Here is a 20861-nt window from a genome sequence, read left to right as displayed (position 1 = left end):
ACTCAACATGGCTGCCGCCAAGTCCATTGTTAACTTACAGCACCTACCACATCTATTGCAGAGCGAGCTACTTAAGCCCCGCCTCTTCTGGAGCTCTCGCTTCATGTCTTCTCCACTGACAGGGGTAATGCTACAGACGATCTCCTGACAGAACCTGTCAAAGAAAAGAAAGTTCAGAGACATTAGTTTCCACAGAAAATCAACAGAATTCCATTGTTTTTTGAAAGACTTACCGAACCAAAGTAATTCTGAAGCGTTTCTTCAGTCAGCTGTTTATTTCGTAGTCCCTGCATCTTCTGTCAGAAATTCCTTCACAGCTGCATCTTCTTCACAGCAGTCTTCGTTCGCAGTCGTAGTGCCTTCATTCAGAAGTTTCCTCAGCAGACTCTGCATTGTCCGAAGGTATTTCATCCACAGCTTTCCGAAAAACTTCAATTACTTAGTTAAGACAAACTTATGTTTGTTAAACGTTTCCTCAAACCGAGTACAGTCGCAGCCATTTCGTAGCATTTAACCTTTTCGGAGACCCAAGAACCTGCAAAATAAAAGGGAAATATAAGAAAGAGAGATCTCTCCAACGTAGGGACTGCTCAGAATCTGATGAACTATAATCCTTTTTCACCAAATACTTATCCAGGATAACTCCAGAAAGGCAAGGACTTTATTCTGACAAGAATCATTTATTCGCTGCAGCCTTTCAAGTTAAAAGATTTCAACCAACGCGCCCCTGTAGAATACAGGATGGAGAGCTCCACAAAACATAAACACAGGTGAGAAGGGAGGAAAATATCAAAGGCGCACTGCTATACAGTTTTTTCCAGGCAAATAGAAATTATAGTAGTTCTATTGTTATTATTGTCATTATCACAGAAAAAGAGTCCAAAAAGTGCCCAAATAACAGATCCTCTGGCTGACAAGGCATTATGCTCCCGAGGAGTTCCAGGTATGCGTTACACCTGTGAAAAAATCAAAGGAAGGGTCATGGAGATTTATACAAGATATGAGACTGATTCACCAGATTGTAGAGGCAGAGTTTCCTTTAGTTCCTAATACAGCGACGATACTGTGTAGTACACCAGTAGAAGCGTGATATTTTATGGTGATTGATTTAAAGAATGCATTTTTCTCAATCTCTTTGCACACAGACTCGCACGACTTGACTTCATTTACGTGCCGTCGAATCCGTCTGAAACACACTTGTTTGACGCAAGGGTACTGTGAGTCACCATCGATCTTTAACAGAGTCCTACAGATGGACCTAGGGAATATTGATTTGAAAAGCACTGTGATACAGAACGTAGATGACATTTCTTTTTTTTTTTAACTTGTTTATTTATTAACAGCACACAGGAGCAAGCATGATAAACTCACATTTGTTACAGACGACATATGACATTTGAAATGCCCCTCTTCCCCCAACCCCTACGCCTGCAGGCGTATTGGGATCCTACGTTCCCGGGCCTCATTCCGTTCCGCCAGGTGGCGAGCTGTCCCCCATAGAACGGAGAGCGTTTGCGATCAGGCACGGCTTAAAGGTAAGCGCCAGATATTTCTGGTCATAGTCTAGGACAGGGCCCCAGACGTCCAAGAAACGATAGAGTCTGCCCTCCTTAGCTGCCGTGACCTTTTCAGCTATTAGGATGTCCCAGAGTTTGATCCACCACAAGGGCATGAGGGGGCCTTCCGCAGTTTTCCAGGTGCGGGCAACTGTGATTTTCGCGGCCAGCAAGAGTTGAGTGGACAGCGTGGCCCTCCTCCCCGTTCTCGGGTAAGCGTCCGGGTGCGGGATCCCAAGGAGGATCTGTTCGGGAGTTAGTGGAATGGTCACTTGGGTAATGTCTTTTATAGTGGCGAGGCATTGGGTCCAAAACTCCTTTACCTTAGGGCAGGTCCACCACATATGGAAGTAGGATCCCAAGTGGCCGCATAACCGCCAGCAGTGGGGGTCCAGGGCTTGTTGAAAGTGGTGGAGATGTAAGGGGGGTAGTACCATCGCAACAGCAGTTTGTGGGCGCATTCCTGGTTGGTGATACAGCGGGATGCTGTGCGCGTCCTGGTCCAGATATCCACCCAGGATTGGTCCTCTATAGCATGACCCAGGTCCGTCTCCCACAGGGACATGTAGGAGGGTTTAGAGAGGAGGGGGTCGTCCAGCAGTAGCTTGTAGAGGGCGGAAATCTTCCCTCGGGCAGGCAGGTCAGCCGCTGTGAGTTCCAAGGGAGTAAGAGGCCGAGTTGCTGCCATCCGGGTCTGGGGGTTGGAGCACCAGTGTCTTAGTTGGGCATAGGAGAATCTGTCCGACTCTGCTAGCTGAAAGGAGGATTTACATTGTTCGAAGCCCAGGGGGAGTCTCCTGCGAAGAGCTGTCCCAGCGTTTCAAGGCCTCCTGCAGCCCAGTTTCTGAAGTTCGCTGGACAAGCTCCCGGGGAGAAGGCCGGGTTGTGGAAGATCGGGGAGAGCGCGCTCAGGTCGTTTGGGATCCCTCTGTATCTGCGGGCCCACTCCCATGCCCTCAACGAGTTTTTCGTGGCCGTCAGCACATCTGGCCAACTCCGACGCAAAGCGTTAGGGAGAAACGGGAGGAAGCGAAGAGGCAGGGGTAGGCGCGATTGTTCGATGTCCACCCACTTTGGGCGACCTGAGGCCAGTCCCCACGCCTGGAGATGGGCCAGCTGTGCTGCGATATGATACTTGCGGAGGTCCGGGACCCCCAGCCCTCCCAGTCTAGCGCTGGCCATCATCGTTTTCTGGGGAATCCTCGCTTTCTTGCCCTTCCATATAAAGTCAATCAATTTCCGTTGAAGCTTCATGATGGGGGGAAGGAGGATTGAGACGGGAAGTGAAGCACAGGCATATAGGAAGCAGGGAAGGAGATTCATTTTGCAGGTTGTTATCCGGCCCAGCAGGGAGATTTCCTGCGACCTCCAGCATGTGAGATCCTTCTCCAGTTCCTCGAAGAGCGGGGGGAAGTTGGCCTGGTAGACTTTTGTTGGTTGTGCTGGGATCCGGACCCCCAGGTATGGGATTGCTTGGGTGCTCAATTGGAACGGGCTTTGCTTCTCCAGGGCGATCCTTTCGTCCGGGCTCAGGCCCACACCGAGGGCTATCGATTTTGAGAAGTTGATGGCGAATCCCACTACCTCGTCGAAGCTACGGAGCTCCCCCAGAGCAGCCCTCAGGGAGGATTGGATGTTTGTGATGGTTAGCAAGACGTCATCCGCGTAGAGGGCGATCTTATGCTGGGTGGCGCCTATCTTCGGGCCGCTTATAAGTTAGTTTGTCCGCACCCGTTGGGCCAACGGTTCCATGACCAGGGTGAAAAGCAGGGGGTACAGGGGGCATCCCTGCCTCGTTCCGCAGGTAGGAAGGATAGGGTCCGACAGGCGGCCGTTAACCCTGAGCCTGGTTTTGGGAGCTTGATAATTTGTCAGGACCATTTTTCTGAAGATTGGGCCAAAGCTGAAGGCTTCGAGGGTCAAGGTAAGAAATGACCAGTCCACCTTGTCGAAGGCCTTGGTCGCGTCCAGGGCCAGCAAGGCCACAGCTGCTGGGAATTTCTTGTGGTCACCTCTATGAGGTTCAGGGCTCTGCGAATGTTATATTTCGTGGACCGGTAGTTGATGAAGCCGGTTTGGTCCGGGTCTATGATGTTCGGTAGGACCGGAGCCAGGCGGTTAGCCAAGATTTTCGAGTAAATATTGGCGTCCAAATTAAGCAGGGAAATTGGTCTGTACGAGCTGTTCTCAAGGGGGTCCTTTTCGGGCTTTAAAGCGAGAACGGTAATGGACTCCTGCATGGACGGAGTGATCGTTCCGGTGGTCGCAAATTAATTGAAGAGGCGAGCCAAGGGAGCCACCAATTGGGGATGAAAGAGTTTATAAAATCTGGTCGTGAAGCCGTCCGGGCCGGGGGCCCTGGGTTTCAAACTCTTTATAGCCTCTTCCACCTCCTCCTCCGTGATAGGCGTTTCCAGCTCCTGGCCAACCTCCGGGGTCAGGCGTGGAAGGGCCGCCTTACGGATGTATGCACGCTGCGCTCCAAGTCCCTCGGGACCGCTGTCATGGTCTCGGATTGATGGGCCGTGGCTAGCCGGATTTTCTCTTGGTCTGCATAGTGCACCGACCCCTGTGGGTTGCGAAGGCCCAGGATGGATTTCCGAGTCTTCTCCCTAGCTAGCTTGCTGACCAGGAGCTTGTTGGCTTTGTTATTGTGGACATAGTATCATTGTTTGGTCCTCGCGAGCAGGTTCGCAGTGGTGTCGGCGTGGAGGGCCTCCAGCCTCTTCCTCGCCATTTGCAAGGCTTTGTAGGATTTTGGGGACCAGCCCTTCTGCTTGTGGACCGCTTCGGCTGCACAAACCTCGGCCTCCAGGGCGTCTCGGGTCGCCTTCTTCTGTTTGTGAAACGCGGCGCCTTGGGCGATCAGTTTCTCTCTGAGCACCGCCTTCATAGTGTCCCAGGTGTTGGCGGGGGACGTGTCCTCGTTAAGGTTCTCCGTAAAAAAGTTTTTGATTGACCTGGCGATCGCATCTCTCATCGTCATGTCCCCCAGGATAGGGTCATACAAGGTCCATTGGCGACGTGGAGGGGGATCCGGGTCGTGGACGCGGAGGGAGAGCGAGACTGGGGCATGGTCCGAGAGGATCCGGGGGCCGATCGTGACGTCATCCGTGAAGGTCAGGATCCGGGGTGAGGCCAACAGGAGATCGATTCTGGAGAAAGTGCGATGTACATATGAGTAAAAGGTGAAGTCCTTCTCCTCCGGGTATAACACTCTCCAGGTGTCGACGACAACAAGCGTGCAGAACAAGTGGAGCAGGGCCAGGGCTAGCTTCTGGTCTCTGGGGATGGAGGGGTGAGATCTGTCTTTAAGGGGGTCCGGGGCCCCGTTGAAATCGCCCCCGCTGACAAGTTGTCCTTCTGTGAACGGGAGGAGGGTCTCTTCCAGGTCTTGGTAAAATCCATCTTGGAACTCATTCGGGGCGTATGCTGAAACGAGTGTGTAGAGCTGGCCCATAATGATGCATTTGACGGCCACAAAGCGACCCTCTCGGCAGCGCAGGACGTCGAGGACTTGGGGGTTCAAGCCCGCAGCCAAAAGGATAGCAGTGCCACCCTTTTTGGCACCATTGGATGCTAAGAATTGTGTGGGGAAGAGTCTGCTTCGGAGGCGCGAAAAGTCCGCTGGAATTAAGTGTGTTTCCTGCAGGAAAGCGATTGAGGTTCCATCGGATTGCAGCCTGTGTAGGATGGATTTCCTCTTCGGGGGGGAGTTCAGGCCCCTGACATTCAAAGGGGTGGCTGTCCGAAGACCTTTGCCGCAGGGGGGGGTTTGGGAGGGGTCTAGGTTAGCCATAGCTGCGATGTGTCAGCAGAGGTAGGGCTCCTGTGGCTGATGGTTTTAACAATAGTCTCCAACGGGCGATCCAACCTTCCAACTTCGGCCTCCAACAGGAGGACCTAACTGTGGCCGGGGGGACGATTGATAACTGTCGGCGGGTCCCCCGGGCATCCCAGGCCAGCAACGGGCGACCTGGGCTACATGGTTGAAACTTTCTCCATGGGTAATACGATGACATCCACCTTGGAGGAGGGTATAGGCCGCATGGGGTCCGCGGCGGGCTTAAGAGAGCATTGCTAGTCTCGGTGCTGCTTGATCCTTAAGAGAAGCGTGGGCCATCATCTGGGTTTGCGAGATCTCTGCACTCGTGACCAGGGGGTCCGTTTCTGCTTGGGGGAGCCAGGCTCCAGGGCCGGGTCCGATCGAGGTGGGAGGGAGGGCCCTGTGCTCTCGGGAGAGCCCGGCCGTATAATGGAAGCTGCATCCTCGAGGTGACGGATGGTGCGAGGGGTGCCTTTATATGAAAATTGTAGCACCGTAGGAAACAGCCATCTGTAGCGCACCTGCTGATCTGTGAGAAAGAGGGTGAGAGGACGGAGCATTTTGCGTTTTTGGAGGGTTAGGGGCGATAGGTCTTGGAAGATTTGGAGTGGGGATCCCTGGAAGGAGAGCTCGTCCTTTGTGCGGCCTATCGCAGCGATAGCCTCTTTAGTGGTGAAGAAGTGGACTCTCGTGATGACATCTGGGGGAGCGTCTGTGTCAGTTCCCCGCCGGGGGCGCATTCGGTGAGTGCGGTCAAGTAAGAGTTGCGTTTCATCCAAGTCCGGCAGTAAAGATTGAAAGAGGGTGCTGACATATTCAGGAAGTTCCTTGTCTGGGATTGATGAGGGGACCCCTCGGATCTGTAAGTTATTGCGCCGAGAGCGGTTTTCCATATCCTCTTGCTTAAATTCGAGGATTTCGGTTTTATCCATTAATGCTTGGATATTACGTTGCATCTCCTTCATCGAGTTAGAATGGTCCACTGCCAGCTCCTCGACCTCCACTATTCGGTGTTCAACGTTGTCAATCGGCTGTTCGGTTTGTTCCAACTTGGCTGTAAGTTCCGTCATGCAGTTCCGGAATTCCGCTTTAATGTCAGACATAAAGACCTGGAGGTCTTCCTTGGTGGCCAGCGTGCCCTTCACATCGGAGGCCCTCTGGGGAGTTAGATTCAGCGGGTTGGTTTTCTTCCCTTTCTCCGGGGCCTGCAGCATGGTGGCAAAGTCAGTGCCCCTCGATGATTTCACCACCTTTGTCATGGCTTAAGAGGGGGGGGAGGAATATGCTCGCTGCCAGGGGCCACAGGAGCCTAAGGTGGCGATAGAAATGGAGTGGGCCTGGGCGCCCCAGGAGATTTCTCAGGGAGAAAAGGCAGGAGTGCCTTCGCAGAGTAGTAGTCGTGTCGTAAGGAGAGAGGCCTGGATCCAAAGCGGTGGGGTGGAGGTGGTTCTGCTCCGCCGGTGCGTGGCGACGGTGGGCAGGGGCGCCCCAGGAAGCTGCAGGAGTGCCAGAACCACCGCAGTGGAAGCGGACCACGATCAGTAGGAGGTGGGGGGGCAAGATCCGGTAGGCCTCAGGGATGGTGGCGGGCCTCCGGGTAGGCCCCCGGGGGAAGCCAGTCGTGGATGCAAGTGGGAAGGCTCAGGGGCCACCTCACTCAATGGGGACAGAGGCGCTCACCTGGAGAGAGACGCGTCGTCGGTTCCTCAGGGTGCCATCTGCTGGGCGGCAGGTCCAGCGGCGCCCGCCTGGAAAGTAGAGCTCTGACCGTACTGGAGGTGGGGGCCGCAGGCACCACTGGCTTAGAGTCCGCCGGAGCTCGTCTTGCGGGGAAGGCCCAGCGTCACCAGGCCCAGGCCGGAGGGGAGAATGCAGCGATGTAGCTCTCGCCGTTGGAATGATGGTCGTCGGACCCGGCCGTCTCAATCGAAGACCCCGTGCAGATGAGGGGGAGGGATGGGGGAGGCGGCAGGTACTACGAGAGTGCTGTTACATGTCAGAGCCACACTGCTCCTCCCCGCATCAGGCAGAAGGGCGCCAACGGGCCGCGGCGGCAAAGGGCCCAAGTCGCGGCCGCCATCTTGAATCACCGCAGGGAACACCGCTGAGAAGTTCCAACGCCGCGTTTTCAGCCACTCTGCCGCGTTAGAGGCCAGGAATGTAGCCACGGGTGCAGGAGTCGTTCCGCTTCAGATCCCTGCCAGGAGGCCGTTACAGCATAGCGGGAACCGGTGAAAGATCAGTCAGAGCCGCGGACCCCAACGGAGGTCATCAATGGAGCAGCCTCATCCGCGGCGCTCCAGGCCACGCCCCCGTAGATGACATTTTGATTTGTAGCACAACAGAAGATGAGTGCAGACAAGACTCAATTCAGTTAATGACTATTCTAGCAGACACGGGATAGAATGTAGACAAAGAGAGGTTAGAGTACTGTCAGGAAGAGGTGTTGTACATAGGCCAGTTGATCTCACATGAGGGAAAGAGGGTAACACCTGAAAGAGCCTGAAGCGATCATGAAAACTGCAAAACCGCACACAGTGAAACAGATGAAACAGTTCTTGGGATTATGTAATTATGTGAGAGCATAGGTGTTTGACTATAGTTCATACACAAGACCCCCTTTTCAGGATTTTAAAAAAGCACAGGTGAATAAAGAGAAAATAGAAGGGATTGAGGAAATCAAGGGAGGGTTTGAAGAATTGAAGAAAGCAATTTGTACAGCTCCTGTTTTGGAAATTCCCAATTTTGCTGAAGAGTTTTTCTTGTTTTCAGATACCAATGAGACAGTTATGACAGCACTGCGTACACAGAAGACTACATTAGGGTATAAACCTTTGGCATATTATAGTGGGATTTTAGACCCTGTTATGAAAGGGCATTTTCATGGTGAATAATCATTGCCACCCGCCGCGTTTGCAATCGAGAAATCTACAATATTGTAATGGGTGGTTCTATGACGCTTTTTGTGGAGCATGCTTTGTTTGCCATTTTGGAGAAACCCAAGGGTATGTTGACATCTCAGAGTGCTTCTGTATATGAAGTAATGATGTCCAATCCAGCGATTAAAATTGTCAGATGTCAAATAGTGAACACTGCCATCTTTTTAGCTGAGCCAATGGCAGAGGGTGAGCATGTGCATGACTGTGCAAATTATGTAGAGCTTTATGACGATATACCGCGTGTAAAAGAGAACGCATTGTCAGGAGGGGAAATTCTCTTTATTGATGGTTCTTCAAAAATGTATCAAACAAGTCGAGAAAGGCATTCTGGCCCAGCTGTAGTGAGGCATAGAGCAAATGGTGAATTTGAGGTTGTAGCAAGTGCAAGACTACTTTCTCACTTTTCAGCGCAAGCGGCAGAATTGGTAGCGCTTATTGTCGTGCTTGAAAAACATGAAGGACAGGAAGTGACAATGTACAGTGACTACGTGCATGTAACTAGGGAAAGTCTTGCTGCAACAATTGCAGAAGACTGGTTCATAACGAACCTGTTAGAACACGTTGCATTTAACTTAGTAAACTGCATCGTATGTCAAAGGTTTTCCGCTGGACATACACTGCAAACAATTAGAGGAGTAATTCCTCGAACTAATGGTCCTTTTCAGTTTTTACATATTGACTATGATGATATGCCGCAAGTATGTAATGGATACAGGTATCTAATAGTGGTAGTGTGTCCCTTCTCCAGGTGGATCGAAGCAGGTCCTTGTACATACCCTGATGCCACTTGCGCAGCAAAGTTTTGAGTACTTGAAGTCTTTCCAAGATGGTGAGTGTGTGAGGTGCTGAGATCCAATAATGGGCCACATTTTGTTAATGAAGTATTTGAGAAATAGGATTATTGTTGAACATTAAACACACGTTTTCTTCTGCTTATCACCCGCAAGCGAACAGACTATGTGAGAGACTCAACGGCCTCCTTAAGGAAAGTTCGCCAAGCTTAAATTGACACTGAAGAAGGGAAGGCTATATTGCCTACCCCTAGCTTTATATGCCCTAAGGAATCAGCCCGGGTCTGACCAACACCTCACACCCCACGAGCTATTGACAGGAAGATGAATGAGAAGGCCTTTAACCCCCCCATCGAGGAGTAGAAATGATGCCCAGAGTACAGCAAAAATGTTAGGAAATAAATTAAATGAATATTTGACATGTATGACTGACCGCTAGTATATCTGTAATTTCAGATCAACTCAAGCATCAGGGGGGTCAGTCTCAGAACACAGATGAAAACCATTCAGCAACCAGATCTTCTGAATTACTATCAGCAGTGAGACTCTTTGCTGGTGACAATGTACTGATCAGAAACTTTACTAGAAAGTGGCATGAGCCAAGATTCATTGGACCTCACATAGTGGAGGATATTACTCCTTCGGAGTAAAAGTTCCAGGTAGACAAGCTTAGATCCACTTGAATGACGTCGAACTCTACATCGTTGAGGCCGCAGCACCCCCAGCCATCAGTACAGAAGCAAGACACGACAAAGAATTTCAGCATGTGCAGACTCATTTGATGACAAAGAAGAAGGACGATAAGCCAACAGATTGACCAATAAATGCAGGTTTGCATTTGGACTTTGGCTATCACTGGACACTCTTTATAGATGTTATAGCAGGAGTGAAAATGCATTTCTTGAGCTACATAATTCTTTGAAAATGAACTTTAGAATGTTGTTGATACATCACAAATATGACTGAACAGGATTTCGAATTTGGTTTTGATAATTGGAAGCAGGAGCAGTACCCCGATTCATTTCTTACTGAATACTTGTTTAATTGAGTCTATGGTCCTGTCAGACGGAGATTCCCACAGAGGTCTACTTGCTGTCTTTGTGTTTATTCTTCAAGCTTATCCAGCCCTTGTTAGAAGAGATGTGGACAGTCACACTTTTTTACAGGATCCTAAGAATGGGTCTCTGTTTAGAAGGCTGCTTACAGTGAAAGAATGTGCATCCCGTTTCATGGAAAGAAAAGACAGTATGAAGATGGCTGCCATGGAATGGGACAGAGGGTCTGTTAGGGAGGATTCTCAAGAATGTGCTAATTTCCCTTACCTTTTGAGACCCCCAGCAGCTTTGCTGGATTTCTAGGATTTTAATTTTTACCTGGAAAGAGTGTGAGCCTTTTTTTCCCCACTCTTTCATGTATTTTGAAGTGTGTTTTACTTTTGTGTTCTTTGGATATGGAATTTTAAACTACTCCATAGGCATCATCTTTTCTTGTATGTCACACAGCACCTTCAGTGCAGTGGCACAGGGGTGTCTTTCAGACTCCCCAATGTTTAAATACCTTCTCTGGGATTGACTACCATCTCCCACAGCATGTAAAGTTAAATTGACTTTGCTAGTCTTTTTAAATTCATAGGCCCAGCACACACTATCTTCCTATAGAGTGCTTGAGGGGTTGCCTAGCATCCCCTGTGTCTAAACACTCATGTAACAGTCAAATGTTATCCTTTCCTCTTGAAATGGCTGGTGGCAGTGGTTTTAGAACGAACTACCATGATTTTTCCCGACCGCGAACACCGGTAGCTAAAAATCGGGTCAGCCATGTTTTTCAATATGGCGCCCATGACCCTTCTGTAAAAATAGACTCCGGTCATCTTTTTTCGTCGTTTCTTTTAGGAAAGGTCCTTCTTGTGTTTAACTCTGCGCGCCAAACCAGGTCTGGTCCCTTTGTTCGATGTCCTTTGGCGGACTTCAGTGCTGAAGCCCTCCTCTGGCGCCTGAGTGTCTGGGGTGGACAGGATGTGATGGAGGTACCCGAAACTCCCTGTGCTCAGTCTCCTAGGAGACCTGAATGCACTCTGGTATGATTGGCTGGCTGACTGTCTGGCAAGGAGAGCCACCCTACTGGGTGAGTGGCAGCTAGGCTGGAATGAATGGGAGAAAACTGTTTAAAAGCAGGTCTCTGGGACTTGGAAGGCAGAGTCGACCACTGGAACGAAATAAACAAAGACGAGCTGAAGGAAGACGAATGCTGCACCTCCTGGACCGTTGGTTTGCCCGGTGAAGCCCTGCTGCAGGTCCAAATTGCCTGAAACTCCATCGACAGAGAAGCCCCTTCAAGGACCACTTCTTCCCTTGAGGTGGTGGGAACAACCAACTCGTAAGCCACCGGGACACCGTCTCCATACTGGTCGAATTTTCATCAGAGTGCTGTTGAAAACGGATAGCCAGTGAGAAGCATACCAGTGTGTGGACGTTAAGGCACTCACACCTTAAAACCGACGCTTAGCCAAGCTTGTGGCCTCTTCCCTGGGCAGTGCAGGAACCTCGCAACGTCCTCCTTCTTGTCCCCACGACTCAAGTTCAGGAATAGCGAGATCTGCAGGAACTGCCAGGAACAACTGCCTCAGCTACAGCTTTTCTTCATACCTAAGGTACTGTGCAAACCAGGTGTGGAATTCTTTTCTGCCGGGTGAAAGTTTGTGAAACTTTCCCAACTTTGGAGTCTTGTTCGTGCCTAATCTGACATATAACTTTTTCTGGCAAACTAATTCTTCGAACATTGGCAAAGACTTAACCGTTTACTACCAGAACTGTGCTATCCTATCCAAGACACTGAACCATTGACTTTGGCCCAGGCCTATTGAATTGAAATGCCTGATGTAGTGAACTGAAACTATTTGCCCTGCCTTTGAAAGTAATTGTGCTTTAATCCTTCTTAACCTTTGTATTTCTACCCCTTTTGAAAGTTACTGAAGTGCCATTTTGCTCCCACTTCAGTGGAGCCTAACTTGTTCAGAAACTTATTGGTTGTGTACTGTAGTGTATTATAGTGTGATATTGAGCTGCTTCTTATTAGTGGAATGTTTTCCAACTGACTGTGTAAATAAAAGTGTATTCTTTTACCAAGAAACCTTGAATAGTGTTTGTTTCAACTACTGTGATTGCAAGTCCTTTGTGTAACATCTTGTACTGCTCACATCCCTCTAGAGATAAGTCTGGCTGCTCAGCCACTGCTACCACATAACTGTGTAGTACAGGCTTGTACCAAAGGTGAGATTGTGCTTCTACCTGTAGTCTTAATTGTGTGTAGTGTTCCCAAAGGGTACTGCATGTAATTCTGCTTAACAGGGTCTACATACGGAGCCCCTCTTTCATTTCCATGGTGGGCAAACTGGGCAGAGTGGAAGGAGCAGCAGCAGCTGCGGCTGCGGGACATTCTGCCGCCGCAATAAGGTATGTGAGCAGAGGGGGATTGAAAAAAGGGAACGGAGTGTGCGGGGAAGATGGCGGGCGAGTGAACCAGCCATCAGGTGGCTTGGATCGCAGGCTAGATCGGCAGAATCAGCCAGCATTCCTAGCTTCCTGATTGGTGCTTATTACCCAAGTTTGCCCTTCATTATATTTAAGCTGGGATTTTGATTGTTAAAGATGCTCGATCTACCAGATGGTGTTCCATATAACCCACTTCTTTTATAAAATATTGCTGAAATGTATTTCATGGAATTGTAAACGGTTAGCCCTCATCAGGAGTTGGGCGGTAATTTGGTGAAGTTAGCGTTACCGCCGGTTTGTGCAGCGCAACTATAGCCATATTACAACCTGGCGTGCACCCCCCATCCCGACTCCGGCAGTAACACTATTAGCACCCAGCAGTAATTGCACTGAAATAAGGGCTACCACTGTAAAACCAGCACTAATAGCGCTACCGCCGGCAAACCCAGCGCTATTAGGGGTTGTGGAAATTGTGTCATCACCGCAATGGGAAGCATCACGGTGGCCATTTTTAAAAACACAATCCATTAAATATCTCCACTTCCTGCAGCTATCCGGACCTGCATGCCATCCAACATGTCTCAGGAGAGAATCCGAAGCAAGGTGGCCGAAAATCGCTTACGGAAGCCAAAGTTTAGTGAGGGAGAATTGGTGGCCCTCAACGATGAGGTGGCGGTACACAGTGAGGAATTGTGTGGCAGCAGCAACAGGATGACACCAGCCAAATGTAGAGCAGCCATCTGGCACATCCTCAGCCAGAAGGTGACAGCGTAGTCCAGCTTTCCACGTGATGGCGAGGATTGCAAGAAGTGCTGGAATTATCTCAGGGTCAGGGTGCAAGGACTCCTGTTCCAACACTGCCAGGAGTCCCTTGCAACTGGAGTTGGGACTGAAGTGCCACTTGCCCTGACACCCTGGGAGGAGAAGTGCAGCACAGTCCTGGACATGGAGTTGGAGGTGCAGAGGCGGGTGCTAGCAGCCAAGAGGCAGGAGGTGAGTCAAACACCCCCACCCCCAGCACCAATGTCAGCCTAGCACAAGATGCCCCTGCGGACTGGGACACATGGCAGCAGACCCAGCAGCTGGGCTGGCCAATCAGGGCGAAGTGATGGGGTGCCACATGAGCTCCCTCCACATTGGCCATGGGGCAGGGCAAAAGGGCACCCCTGAGGGTCACAGCAGTGTGAAGGTGTGGCAAGTTACCAATCCAAGTGCCATGCACACCACACCACTGCTGGTGCAATACGGTGGGCGAGTAGCCACGACAATGTGCCGCAGTCACACCAACATGTTGCGACCCACATGTAAGTACATGTCCCCATACACTGAGATGGGCGCAGCCAGCCAATCACAGTACCCCACAGTACAACACTGCTGGCTGCACAGCAGTGGCCTATAGAGCTGTGGACGAAGCCACGACACCCATACCCACATAATGTGTGCCACCCGGGGAGTGGATGAGGGGCCCTGAATGACCACATGCATGCATGGCACACATCCTGAGCCCCAGCATGGACACCCTGCCATCATCCCAAACATGCGATAAGCCACCTGGCCATTTGTCACACTCACATCATTCCCATCGGGACCTCTGCTCCCTCCTTCTTCCTTCACTCTGGCCTTCCTCCTTGGGCTCTCCACCTGAGCCCTCTTCTGAAGCCAGAAACCTTGGAGTCATCTTTGACTCATTTCTCTTCTTTCTCCCTCACACGAAGGACATTGTCAAGAAGTTCCACTTTCAGCTCTTCCATCTCAAAGGAATTCTCACTTTTCTCACTTATCCCCAGAGGCTCAATGTGACCCAAGCCCTAGTTCTCGCTAGGCTTGACTATTGCAATAGCCTCCTCCTGAATCTACCATCTTCTACTCTGCAATCCCTCCATCTAATCCAGAATAGGGCAGCAGGATTTATCCTTGGCCTTAAGCCTAGGGCCTACATCTCCCCTGCACTAAAAAGTCTTCACTGGTTCCTGGTTGCTGCATGCATTAAATTCAAATCCCTCTGCATCATCCACAAGGCAGTCTGGGCCCGGGGACCACACTATCTTTAACTTTATCTTATTAAATAATTTCCCTCTAGATCACTATGTTCCTCTGGCACCAACTCTCTGTGTCTAAAGCATTTTGCTAAACAGAGGGTAGGTGGTCATTTGCTTTCCTCAGCTGGCTCCCTTCTACATAGCAGCCTCCCTCCCCCTCTCTCTACACCTTGGGCAGGATCTTCTTAAATTCCAGAAGCTCCTTAAGACTTTCCTCTTTACATCTTCCTTCCCTTCTTCTCTCCTCTGCTAATCCCACAGTTGCTGTGATTGGTGTTGTGGGCCCTTATGCATCCTCAGGCCCTGACCTCCCACACCCAAGCAGCCCAGTTCCCTCTATTTACTGTACTTGCACTTACACCCTCCACCCTGGAGGCTCGCACTTACACCTCTAGCGGCCCCAGGCCATGTAGCACTCAACATTTCTAGTACTTCATCTGTGGCTTACCCATGAGCTCAGACTCCCCAGCACTTACACCCTCTGCCCTCTTCCTTACTGCACTTGCACGTTCTGAATACTCACAAGCCATAGTATAGGTTTGTCCTCTTTTCCTTTTCCCCCGCTCTTAAATATAGTGTTTTTAATGTATTTCCACCCCCTGCGTTGTGGGCACTTTGAAACAGTATTTTCTTATTGTATAAGTGCCTAACAATCAAACAATAAAATAAATAAAAATAAATAAAATAAATTACCCAGACCAACCATGCCCATCAGTCAAAATGTGTGGGGTGCCACTCTGTTCCATTGCAAATGTGTCTTGCATGCTAACGCACGAGGTTGAACCATACCTGATGGAATATCCTATGTCCTCTACAGGCACTCACGCATCACCAGAGGCATGAGAGGAGGACAAGGGGGCAGGGCCATCTGGAAGTGGTGCCTCCACTACCTCAAGGGCAGCCACCACCACCACCCCACAGAGGCGCACACAGGTTATGCCTCAGTGCATGGAATCCGTAAGACACCACCGCCAAGCAAGGCCAAGGCAGCAGGAACCACTGCAGGCCTCACGTCAACACCACAAGCCACCAGGAGCACCTCCCAGATCAATGCACCCATTACCGCAGCTGCGTGCCCCGCTCAGAGGCCACACCTGCCGGCAGGGCCCCAGAGCAGTCACAGGGAGACAGCAGCCCGGTGTCACAACATGGAAAAGGGGCACAAACCCCTGAGAGCCCTCACTGTTGCTAGCGTGACACAACACCGGAGAAGGATGTCGACACACTATCCTATGATACACCGGATTTCAGCTCAGAGCCATTCCACAGCCTCACTACCATCCAGCAGACACCACCCAGCAACACCATCCTCCAGAGGCTGGAAGAAATGGAGCACAGGCAGCAACCAGATGGAACAGATCGGGTACACACACTGCACACCTGCAGGCCATCAAGGATAGTATTAATTGGGCCACCCGCAGGGTAGTGTGGCAGATGGTGCGCAACAGGGCCGAAACGAGTGCCAACACGTCTGCCCTGACGCTATATGCACAACGTGTGCGTGAACTGACGGAGGCTATCTCTGTCCTTGCGGAAGCCATCCGGCAGGGCAATGAATTGCAATGTCAGCAGAATCATATGGCCAGCTCTGTTTCATCCACCTCCACGACACCCACGGAGGGGTCACAACAGGGCACACCACAATGGCAATCGCAGAGCCTTCTGTGCCTGAAATCCACTGGGGCAGGCCGGGGCGGGGGGGGGGTGTAAGAGGCCCCGACTGTGAACAACACTGGGACACTGCCTGCCATGAGTGTGCTGGGGAGTTGGTGGTGGGAGGGGGCTAGTTTGCTGGGCAGTTGGTGGTGGGAGGGGACTGGGGGAGGAGGGATAGCGTGCTGGGAAGTTTGTGTTGGGAGTGGGAGGGGAGACATTGTGCTGGGGAGTTGGTTGTGGGAGGGGTGATATTGTGCTGGAGAGTTGGTTGTGGGAGGGGTGATATTGTGCTGGGGTGGTAGTGTGAGGGCGAGGGGGATAGTGTGCTGGGGAGGTACCGTGGAGGGGGTGGGAGGATAGTGTGCTGGGAAGTTTGTGTTGGGAGTGGGAGGGGAGACATTGTGCTGGGGAGTTGGTTGTGGGAGGGGTGATATTGTGCTGGAGAGTTGGTTGTGGGAGGGGTGATATTGTGCTGGGGAGTTGGTGGTGGGAGCGGGGAGGGGGCATATAAGGGCACATAGTTAGAATAAAACAGTTCAATTACATCAATGAGAGGACATTCCTGATTGTGTCATTGTGGAGTTTATTTACAGAAGTGACAGTCACACAGTGGTGCATAGCTTGTGCTAGGGAAATTACTTAAAAGAAATTGACAATCATTGCCTGGCAAGCCAGTCTCCCATCTCTCATGTCATCTCTGAAGTTGCCTGCTGTGGCTCCTCCCTTAGGCACTTGGTCATCATTTTCTGGGGGTGGCATGTCCACGTCAGAGGATAGGGGCACATCCCTCCTCATGTAGATGTTGTGTAGTATGGCACACACAAGCACTATTCTTCTGACATTCTCTGGAGCGTATATAAGGGCTCTGCCAGTATGATCTAGGCAGCAAAAACGTGCCTTCAGGAGTCCAAAGGTGCGCTCAATGCAGGGAAGCATTGTTACATATCATGTCACTTGGTGGAAGAAAAAGCATGAAATGGATTGCCCATGTGAAAGATGTATAGACCAACTTGAATGTGAGTGAGTTCTGGGAAAATCCGCAGAGCCTCTTGTGCTTCTAGCTTGAGTAGGCTCAAGCAACTTGACGCCTCTAAGCTAAAGTTCCGTTTTGAATACCTGGAATATAGGCAGGAGGTTGGTACTGAAGCCTATTTGGACTTAATGACGCCAGCCTATCAGAGATTGTTGTACACGCGGCTTAGGTTGGGTATTTTGCCCAGGGATGCTTTTACGTGTGCATGGAGGGCTCTGACTCTGATAAGTGCCCAATGTGTGGAGCTTTCTTTTTATTTGTGTGTCGACCTTGCGGTTAAGACATTTGTATTTGAATCCTATTTTGCTGGAGGCTGGTATTTATTCACTTAGACCCGCATTGCTATTTTTAACCCAAAGTTCCCTTCCATTATTAGTGTTTGCTGTTGCTCGTTATATGCACAGAGCTTGGCTGCTGAGGAGGAGAGCACCGATAAAGTGATGATGCCCTTTGCCCCAATACCACATTTTTGCTCTGCTCTACTGCCAGTGCAGCAGCCACCACTGAACGTAAAAAGGGCGCCATCCCAGCTGTGATTGTATTTACATCCTTGCTATAGAAGGCTATGGGCCTATGGTGGATCCCGTGCTTCTGAGTGAGGATAGCCAGGGCAAAACCATTCCTCTCATGGCAATACAAAGTGAACCCATTCTTAAAGTCAGAAAGGCTCAGAGCGGGTGCTTTCATCAATCATGACTTAATTTTAGTAAAAGCCTCTTCAGCCTCTTGTATCGACTGCAAGGGTTCTATGGTATTCCGATGGGTATATGCTTGAAGTGGTTTGACTACCTCTGCATGTCCTAGTATCCACTACCGGCAGTAACTGGCTATCCCCAAAAATGCTCGCATTTATGTGACTTTCTAAGGCTTATGAATCTTGTAAACAGTCTTTTTCTGGGAGGAGGGTATCAGCTGATATCCCTCCATGATATGTAATGTACAGTATGGGCACACAGCTGGAGCTTTTTCTAGGACGCTTTGAGCCCTTCTCTGCCAATGCTGCCAATAGTACTTTACTGACTTCCTTGCAAGTCTTGTATGATAGTGAGGCAATCAATAAATCATCAAAGTCCTGTACCAGCATTGATTTCACTGGCAGTTCTATGACAGCCAGATCTTTCTTTAGCCATTGTGAAGAAAGGGTGTGGGTCTCTGTATTCCCCTAGGGCAAGTGGATCAAGGTGTTCTGGAGTAAGAAAATGATTAAATACTGGCTATCCTTGTGTATGGGTACTGAGAAAAAGGCAGAACATAGAGACACAGCTCCACCTCACTGATGAGGCCCAACAAGGCTAAAACACGTGTATGGGGTTGCTGTTGGTACTCTTGTTCAGAAGGGAATTGCCATAGCATTTCGGTGCTGGACTGCCCATGTGGGTGGGACAAAGACTGATATGCAAATGGTTATTTCCCATCTGTGAAAGGTACAGTGAGCTAAAGTGTGGCTGTGGACTCTCGAGGGGGTACCTTCCCAAAGAACAAGTCATTGGCCATGTTTGTTCTTGCAGAGGGGCGCCTATGGAATATCTTTTGATTATTTAAGAGACTTAGGTTTAGTCACCCTAAGTTTCCCAGGGTCATCCAGATGTGGACCCCTTGCTCACTGTGCTCAGAGAGGCACAGCACCACCTTACTAATGAGGCCCAACAGGGCTGAAACACGTGTATGTGGTTGCTGTTGGTACTCTTGTTCAGAAGGGAATTGCCATAGCATTTTGGTGCTGGACTGCCCATGTGGGCGGGACAAATACTGATATGCAAATGGATATTTCCCATCTGTGAAAGGTACAGTGAGCTAAAGTGTGGCTGCAGACCTTCCCAAAGAACAGGTTCCTGGGCCGTGTTGGTTCTCGGAGAGGGGCGCCTAAGGACTATTTTTTATTTTTTGTTTGGGGTAAGGCTTGCTCCAACTTTCCCCACCTTGATATTTCATGTATGGGAAATTGTTCAAATTCTGTCGTTTTACTTCACTTGATCTGTTTCAGTAAAGCTCCCACTCTGGGATGGTCTCCCTTGTACAGCAGGCCTCCCTACAGCTGTCCTGGCTGCTACACGCTCGGCTGCGCGACCGCTGTCCCGCTGCACAATTGTGCTCCTAGCAGCTTCTGTGTTGCTGACACTCCTCCGACGGTTCTTTTCTGGTGCTTGCAGTGTCCCTGCCAAGTTCGCGCCACACCAGTATGTACCGCTTACGAGCAGAGGTGTAAAAGTGCCTCCTTCCTCCAGCGCGGTCCTTGACTGCGCTGCGTCTTGCTTCAACTTTGCTTCTCTTGTCTCCGGGTCTGCTTCCTTCTTCCTCAGCTTTCTCGTTGTGAAAGCGGACACCATTTCTAAATGTCCCACTCACCTGGATCTCCTCAAAACAACTAGTCTGCATGTTGGTGTTTCTCTTGATCCTCATTAACTCCTTCTTCCTCTTCCTCGTCTCAGTACTTGAGGCTTTCTGGGAGTTTCAATGTGATATTGTTCAGGATTTCTGGTAAAAGAACCATTTACGACAGGAGATTGTAAAGGAATTTTATGTGTGTATGAGGTACAAATATTATCTTGGCTAGAGTGATTTTTAAGAAGGGTTTTTGGGGTCTGCAACGGGAAGGACTTGTATACTAACAACAATGGAATGATGGAGTCTTCTTCTTTATGTAGGGAGGAATACTGTGTCTCTCCTGCTGGGGTCATCACTTTTTCTCAACAGCCTTCTCCTCCCACGTGATCTTCCCTCATAATACCACCCCAGGGTCACTAACATGTAGCAGCTGCCATCGCCTGGCCACATGGGAGGAGATCCTTGTCCGGGAATTAGTGATGACTCCATAGGATTCACCACAGTTCACTCAAACACTTGCTCTGTTGCCCAGGTGCCCCTGTTACATTTGATCTTTGACTCCACTCCTTAGGGGTCCTGAGAAGGGAGGGACTTACTTTCAATAACCAGAGACACAGTGGAGTGGTCATGACAGGGATAAGGACTCTCGCCATACACTCACTTGACTTTCCCTAGGTATTTTCATGGGTTTCTACTGTGTTTCCTGTTATACTTTATACCCCAAGGTGTACATTTTATTTCTTAATCGTTACCCGTGCATCACACGCATGCTGGGGGTCCCGTATTCTATCAGGTAACCTCCCCACCAGCCTAAATACCTACTCTTGATATTTTGCCAGATTTATTTCAGGGTAAAAAGAAAGACAACTACAAGAACCACAACTATAAAACAGGCACATTCTATAACTAGTACCAGGACTCCAACCAAGAATCTCCATGCCATTTTAGCATATCCCCTGAAGACATCCCACCCTGTCCATCCTGTAGTTCCAAAATGGATTCTTGGCTGCCTGTGCGGCCCGCATGGATGATCACCAACCCCGGTATCCTCCTCCGGAAACCCCCTTAGAGATTTTTCAAGGTGGTCTCATACCTTTTGCCCTGAACGCTCGTGGGGCTGTCCAGAAGGAGTCCCTCTGGGTCTGGCAACTTGCAGCATTGCGTGACAATCGAAGTCACGGTGACCATCTATCAAAGTAAAAAAA

Source organism: Ambystoma mexicanum, chromosome 7p (genome assembly GCF_040938575.1).
Source record: "Ambystoma mexicanum isolate Mex_15411 chromosome 7p, UKY_AmexF1_1, whole genome shotgun sequence".
NCBI lineage: Eukaryota > Metazoa > Chordata > Amphibia > Caudata > Ambystomatidae > Ambystoma > Ambystoma mexicanum.
Note: the sequence above shows the minus strand (reverse complement) of the source record.